The following is an 8,017-nucleotide window of genomic DNA, read 5'->3' on the forward strand; positions in this document are numbered from 1 at the left end:
CTGTATGTGTCTGTTACCTTGTTCAGGTTATCAACGCTTCCCTTTGTCTTGTTGTAGTCTAGACCATGTGTGGTTGTCTGTCTTCTCTGGTGCTTAGGACAGCATCATTGTGTTTGGTGTTCATCAGCAGGACATGTTTCCCTTTGTTGGACAGTGGCTCTGTAGGTGAAGGCAAATATTGAAGATGTTACCTTCCCACTCTGCATCACAAGAAGCTCAGAGGAAAGCTCTGGCTTGTTTGTTGGTAACCTTCCTGTTTAGTAGTTCATCACCCAGGGCATATGATGTAAAAAAAAAAAAAAAAAAAAAAAAAAAGATCACATGTGATGGTATAACCATTCAGTCCTGCTGCAACATCTTTTGTTTGGCTTCACTGACGTAGCTATGTATAACCCTTTTACTGAAGGTTTCTCATGTCCAATAAACAACACATACATACAAAAAACGACATAAAAACAGCACATTCTGAATAATGAACCAATACCACATAATTTTAACATTAAATATTGATATGTATCTTTTTATATCCTGAGCAGCTACTGAAGCAGTAGTGAGGATTCATGAAGTCAGTTTATTTATAAACCAAAGTGGCAACAGTTCTCATTTGCACCTACACACAACATGCTATATATTCAAACCTCTGCTTTTTTTTTTTTTTACCGTGCATTAAAGTGGAGTGTTCCCAGTAAAGTATGTGGGCTGTATAGTTCAGTATTGTCAACCTTTTTAGACATAACTACAGCACTACTTTCATCATTCTATATGTGGTAGAATAAAGTGGGTAATTCAACAAAAAAAAATCTTTAAAATATTAAAATATATCTCTGAACACTTTATCTCTAATATTTGAACTGTGTATTTGATTGGAGAAGTTAGTGTGAAAGTTCCCTCCAGAAGACCGCTCCAGGTTCTTATAATTAATGTTTAACTGGAGCCAATTCTTCATGAGCTCTACTTGTTCTAAATTTGTATTATATATCTTGCCAACTTCACCAGCTTTATAAGGGTTATACAGTGAAATTAAGTACATTTTGTATGCATGAATCTGTTAATCTATTGGGAACATTATTGCCTTGCAGTGAATAAAAAGTAAAGAAAAAGTAGGTCCTGTAGACTTTGCAGGCACCCTTCTTTTTGCTTCTATCATTAGAGCTTTGCTTAATTTGTCATACTGTACATGCTTTGTATTACTGCATCTTCCAGCGCAGCAGGAACTCCGGCCAAGGCAGGCGGAGATAAAACTGATTTCTTCAGTATGAAGCGGCAGGCCGAAGGAGCCCACTTGTAATGTTCTATTAATCAGCTGTAGAAAGTGAAAGTCAGGTTAAGGGGAGTGAGTCCTAGGAGATTTAGTGCTTTCCTATTTGGGAATTCATACGTGAGCCATACTGTATGTACCACCTCTTCTCTGGGTCAGCTCAATGACACGAAGTGAAAAATCATGAAAACTTAAACAGCACCGTTATGGAGAGCAAAACTTGTTGAAGCTCTCAACATGATTGTTTTAGTTTACATGCAAAATATTTACATTATGATTGTTACACCAGCTGTTTCCCTCTGTTAACCTCTGTTGAAATCATCCGAGCTAAAACACAAAATTATCCAGACGTCACGCAGCTACTGTGCTTGAGAAGGAAGAGAATGCCAAGAACATGACAACCCAAATGCTCCCTTCTGTCATCATTTTAGCTGTCTTCTCCAGCTGTTACCAGCCATTAGGAAAAAATGTAACCTCAGAGTGTTAAATGTAAGTAAGTATCCTTTTTTCCATATTCATAATTAAATCAGAGTTTCCATTCAGTCTGAGCGATTCTATTTTGAATGGGTTTTGTCTCTGGATTTGCCAGGGTGTCAAGATTTTCAGAGAAAGTCAATATTTTGTCTCATTCAGTCTGGTTTTGACCGCCCTCATTGATTTCTTCCTTCTATGATGAACAATGGGGTTTTGATGAAGCTATTTCTATAGAGAGGTGTCATGCAATTGCAAAAAAAATTCCTTGTGGAAAGGTGGAAAATTTAAAGTAGCAAAACAATTAAAGCTGCCTGACTGAGCCACAGTAAGAGCAAGTATGATTTAGCAAGCCTAATCTGACTCTTTGGGATGTATTTGGATAACTTCCAAGTGGGGATTTTTGCTCAAGACAGTCCGGAAACGGCATGCCAGTGTGTGAGCGATGTCTTGGAAAAATCTCTACCGATTAAGCTCGTCTGGTCCATCTCTCCATGTTGAAAACTCTCCTCTCTCTTAAATCTCTTGACTTCATGTGCTCTAATTTTTGAGCCAACATAGACACACTGATGTGATTACAAGACCACTGGCATAGGAGGGAAGGAGGGGTAAAAAACAGCTTTCCCCGAGAAATGGCTTTATGGAAAGGAAATGAGTGTAATGTGATTTAATCATGAGTAAAATGAGGGGTGAGAATGAGTGTGTTTCCCATCAGTCTTGCAGGAGGCTGTTCGTCACTGTGATAACACGCAGTCCCTTAGTTCAAACCTTTTTCATCATCTTGGGCCAGTGACAGAGACATCATTAGTTAAATCCTTTGGTGAATCCACTGTGGAAAAAAGCTGTAGTTCAGTGATACATTTTGTATGATGTCTTATGTAATCAGGAAAATACTGAAAACCAGAAAATGAATTCTTAAGCTGTATCTGTGTATTGATGTACCCTCTTACAGGTCAAAACAGTGCAACAATAGTTTAAGAGTCCTGCAGTAATTTGTGAAACGTTCTCATACTGATGGCCTCTGTCTAATAGTCTCTTTATCTCTCCTCTCCAAAAACACTGCAGCTTTACCACATGTGTTGTTTCACTGATCTAATGCATTCAAAGGTCAGCTGTGCTAATAACACAGAAGATGAGAGAGCACTGGTAATTACAGTTGGTCTCAAAGTCAAAGACCCCAGTGCTGGGAGAGTGTTTGTCCTTCCTTGCGTGCACACACATGAACACATGCACGCACGCACACACACACGCTCCAACACGATCATTAGAGGACATTATCTCGCAACAGTTGTGGACTGAACTAATGGCAGGCTAATGGGCTTATGAACTCTATTGCTGTTAGATTTGGAAAAGAAATGCGACAGACTATCTCTGAGCTCTCATGTACAGATTGAGCAAAACACAGTTTCTCAATCAAAAGTTAGAAGACCTTCCAGTGTACTGATGAAATCCTGACATCTGTACGCTGAATGTACTCCAAGGTGAACCCACATCCATATTTTCACCTAGAAACTTCATGATACAGAAGGTAGAGATGGAGGCAGCAGCAGCAGCGTGCTGTAAAGGGAATTTCAGCTTCTTTCTTAATGAGCATTGCTTTGCTTCAAGGATCTCCAATAACAGTACAAAAAAAGATTTTCTACCTCGTGCAATACAGCTACGACTTTCAGGCCTTTGAAGAAAGCGTCAACTTTCTAGAGACGACAGAGGAAGCTTGCAGTCCTGTTTTGTGTGTTGCAGGGTGATTTGATAGAATCCATAATGTATGAGAATACATGTCTTCAAATATGCCTCACATAGGCATAGTTTTTGATAAGGGAGCCACAGATCCTGGGGTAAAGTAAGTAAGTCAAATTAATTATAAGGTCCTTTTTAGAAAAGAAGTTCTTAAATGGCTCTATCAGCGATAATAAAAATGGAAAAACAACTGCATAAAATGGTGCTTATAAAAGTTTAAAACAGCAATATTAACACAATGCTACAGGCACAAAGAGTCATAAAACAGTTTAAATTAATACCCAAGGGTAAACGCTAAAAGCATACAAGTCAGAATTCAGTTTAAAAGGTGAGTTTCAGGGACAATTTTGTGGTGTTGAGTGTATGGATGTGGCAAAAAAGTTTCCAGCTTTCTGGTTTGTTTTTTCACTTTTCAAGGCTCTAGGAAAGTTTTATAGATTATACAAAACTTCATGGATAAAAACTTCATGATACAAAGAGCAATCATTTACCTTATTTGCAGTTGGAGGTGTCCTATCAGCTGTTTCATACTTTAGATATGTAATGATGGTCTAAGGGGAAAATGTTTTTTGGGCCGCAGGGGTTGTTGTTTAACGAGACTAAACGCCTATTGCTAGCTGCTCTGTGATGCTGACAAATCCATAGCACTAAATGCTAACGTCAGCTGAACCAGCAAAAACGACCTACAGTTATGTTTGAGTGACAGACACCATCTAGTGGCTGTTGTAATGTGACGCCCCCCTCTCCCTTTTTGCTTAAGCTTCCTGGCTCAGGAGCCAGTGGGTGGGACTAGAAAGGACATCAGGGAAACCAACTGCACCTGCGTAATTTAGGTTTGGGCGTATTTAGGTGGCTTCTGTGGTAATCAATCTCTCTCTTCTCTTCCTTCCAGGCCTTCACCAGCCAGATGGGTTACACTTATGGTTTTGTTTGCTCACACCACATTTCACTCATCCACACACTGCATTCATTACTGATTCCATTGACTGACATTATTTTGATTTAAGTTAATAATAAATATTATTTTACACACTTTATTCATGTGTGATTCCCATTTTTGTTGTGAACTCTGAGCCACTTCATAACATTTATTATAATCCGGAGAAGTGATGCAGTTCATGACGTCTATATTAGGCGCATTGGTTGGATGGCTAGATACATAGATAGCAAATAGTGGACTTAGCTGCTGGAAGACAGCTGTCCCTCTTCTGTTTTCCAGTCACAAGTGTCATGTTTCCAGCAGGAGAGTTTTTTAAAACCATAACTATGATTTTTGTGGTATTTATTGTTGCCATAATGACAAAGGTTGCCTAAAATAGTAACTAACCCAAACCATGATCTTTCCATAACCATAACCAAGTGGTTTTTGTGCATAAACCAAACCAGACCTTAACCACAGTGTTGTCACACCATAAATCATTTTTAACAGTGCAATTGTAACAGTTTTGGAAAGCACTGATTAAGACGGCATATTAGAAAATGCTCTATGTGGTTGTTTATATATGAGGTTGTGTTGGAGTTAAGCATGTTTTATGTTTAACATGGTCACCATGTTAGTTTAATGTGGTAGCATGCTAATATTTACTTATTAGTACTAGACACAAAGTACATCTGAGCCTGATGGAAGGTTTGGAAAGTTGTTAGTTTTGCAGGTATTTGGTCATAAATTAAAAAAAATACAGGACAAATTAAAGATTTGACCTGATGATGCCACAGATAAAAAGTAAAAAAGTAAAGTCCTTAGGATTCATCCTTGGGGCACCATGTAATTTCATGACAATCAGTCCAATAGTTGTTGAAATAAATCAATCTGGACCAAAGTGGTTGACCTTTGTTGGGCCAAATCACTTGTGTAGCTGAAAAACTAAACAAAACAAATGTGTTTTTTTTTTCAATATATGAAAAAACAATAAACTATTTAATGGTGCATTGGAATAAGAATAAAAATTAATATAGATAAACCACATCTGATAGATTTAAATTGATAAAAACTAATTTGGGTGACTGTGGGGAAATCTGTTAGACTCCATTCACACACACACAGCTTGTGCATCTCTGTGAAATGGGAATAAATCGCAATCAATTTAACAAGAATTAACAGCAATTAGACTGGCAGTCTCATGCATATGGATATGCTCTGAAGGGGAGGCAGTTTATTCAAATGAGACTTTATCTTCTCAGAGCAGCGTCAGTTTCCCAGGGCACGCTCTTTCACTTGTCAGAAATGAACCATTTCACCTCTTTAAAGTTGCAACCGGTGGGAGCTCCAAAGATGAACATCATAGCAGCCCTCAACATTTCATCTCATTTCAACATTTCTCTTCGCCTTTTTTTTTTGTTTATTCCCTGCAAGAAACAGATGTCATGACGAATGGCGAGGGAGATGGCTCTCGACAACAGAATTAATTTCCTTCCTGTAAAGAAAAGGAAACACATCAGTGACAGCTCTTTGAGAATACTCTATCTTGTGTACAGTGAACTGAAATTATTTCATTCATCATCACACTGTTTTTACAGTTTTCAAGGCATCTGTCACAGTGTCAGACTATTCAAAGCTGGTTAAAAACTGCACCTGGCAATGCTCTTTGAGTATTTGGACATGTTGTGTTGCTTACTAGTGTTTTGTTTTTGTTTTTTAATTTAATGACATATGCTGACAGTGTGATGTCACACTTTGACATCACCAACAGAGGTAAAAATAGATGAGGCAGGTTGTTGGATAATTACAGCATCAAAATAATCATTGCAAATGATTAATAACTCATAAGATAGCCTATACCTGGAACATTTCTGATGAATATAAGGGAATCTTTCCAAAAGTGCAAACAGCAAAACATGCCCACAGCCTTTTTTAATGAATAAATGGGGTCACTATTTTATGCACAAAATGATGAATTTGTAGAAATACAGTTCCGTTTCATTTTAACAGAACACATGCTTTTATCATAAGACCAAATGTGCAATTGTGAAACATCCACACTGACTCCCACTCATACCAAATGAGTCAACTAATGAAGAAAGAAATGTCTATTAGTTAAGAATAACATTATGACCTAATTCTAAGACTGGAAGAAATCCCCTGACATGACCTCCTACAGCTGCTGTGGTAACAATACATGTTTAAGTATTACCCAACCATTAAATGTTCATGATTACACAATATTGCCAACAATACAAAACCATTTGGTCAGTAAACTATACGAACAAGATTGTCCTCAAGAATAACATTCAGAAAACACAAAAACACAGGTGTAATGATACATGTAAGCTACAAAGACTGCTTTTTCACAAAATCGCTCAAGGCAGATTTTGGCTTCAATACCTTTTCTCCTTTGTTTCAAAATTTAGAAGTGTTGAGCATCCAAACAGAGATTAAATAATAATACAGGGATCATTTCCAGGCTGGTGTGCTACTATATGTACACAAAAAGTCTTGAAGTCTATCCATGAAAATGAACCCACTGTGATGCAGCCAAATTAAATAAAATGGGCCATTTAGAGCAAATGGTGTGCATGTTGTGGTATGTAACTGATTTCTGTGGAGCTCCATGAGGACACTGGGGCTTTGTTCATTGAAATTAGGTTTTATAACTCCACAGGTAATATTCTCTGGTAGCTTTAATCATCAGGGCTTGTCCAACAATAAAAATCAATATGTGCTATGATACCTAACCTACAGTACAGTACATAACAGATGGGTTGTGTCCATTCAGCTAGGCCATATGCACCCTCACATATATGAGACTTTTTAGTGTTGAATCGAAATGATCTTAATAGTGTTGAATTTGTAATGACTGGAACATGATTTGGACTCAAGTGCACAAATCGAGATAGATCAGTTCACAGAATGCAATCCTTTAATCAAAAACTGGTCAGTAACAGGCAGGCAGTCAGATGGAGCAAACTAATCCAGAGGGCAAGGGCAAAAGGCAGTGTCCAAAAAACGAGCAAGGTTTACAAATATACACTGAGACTAACATGAAGAAAAAAGGCTATAATATAAAGGATAGACTATATACTCTAGTGGGAGGTGAGTGACAAGACACATGTGTAGACCATCAGGGGCAGGGGAAGACACAAACAGGAAATGACAAGACAAACAGACAATAACAAAAACATGTCCTGACATAGGACAAGATGTGAGAAATTGTGGTTGTATCAACCAGTCGGGGTATGAATAACATACCATAAAAAAGTCTGACTTGCTGTAAAATAGTCGTTATTAACATCAATTGTGTTCAATTTATAAGAAGCTAAATTATTGTTTTTCTCAAAACAAATTTGCAGCACTGACATTATAAATTCTTAATAAACGGGAAGAACATGCACAGATTACGTTTTTTTTTTTTTTTACAGAGTCAAGAGTTAAATAGTGTAAGTATAAACAGTATCTTGCATGCTTTCCTTACTTAAAGTCCCCCTCCACTCAAAAATGTGTTTTCTTGTTGTTCCTACAGTTGTACAGATGTTTTATCTTCACTTTACAGACTGATGTAGACACCTGATGACTATTTTAATATTCATCTGCTGAAAGTGGAAAGTTTCATTTCA

The sequence above is a fragment of the Scomber scombrus genome, chromosome 12 (assembly GCF_963691925.1).
Source record: "Scomber scombrus chromosome 12, fScoSco1.1, whole genome shotgun sequence".
NCBI classification, from domain to species: domain Eukaryota; kingdom Metazoa; phylum Chordata; class Actinopteri; order Scombriformes; family Scombridae; genus Scomber; species Scomber scombrus.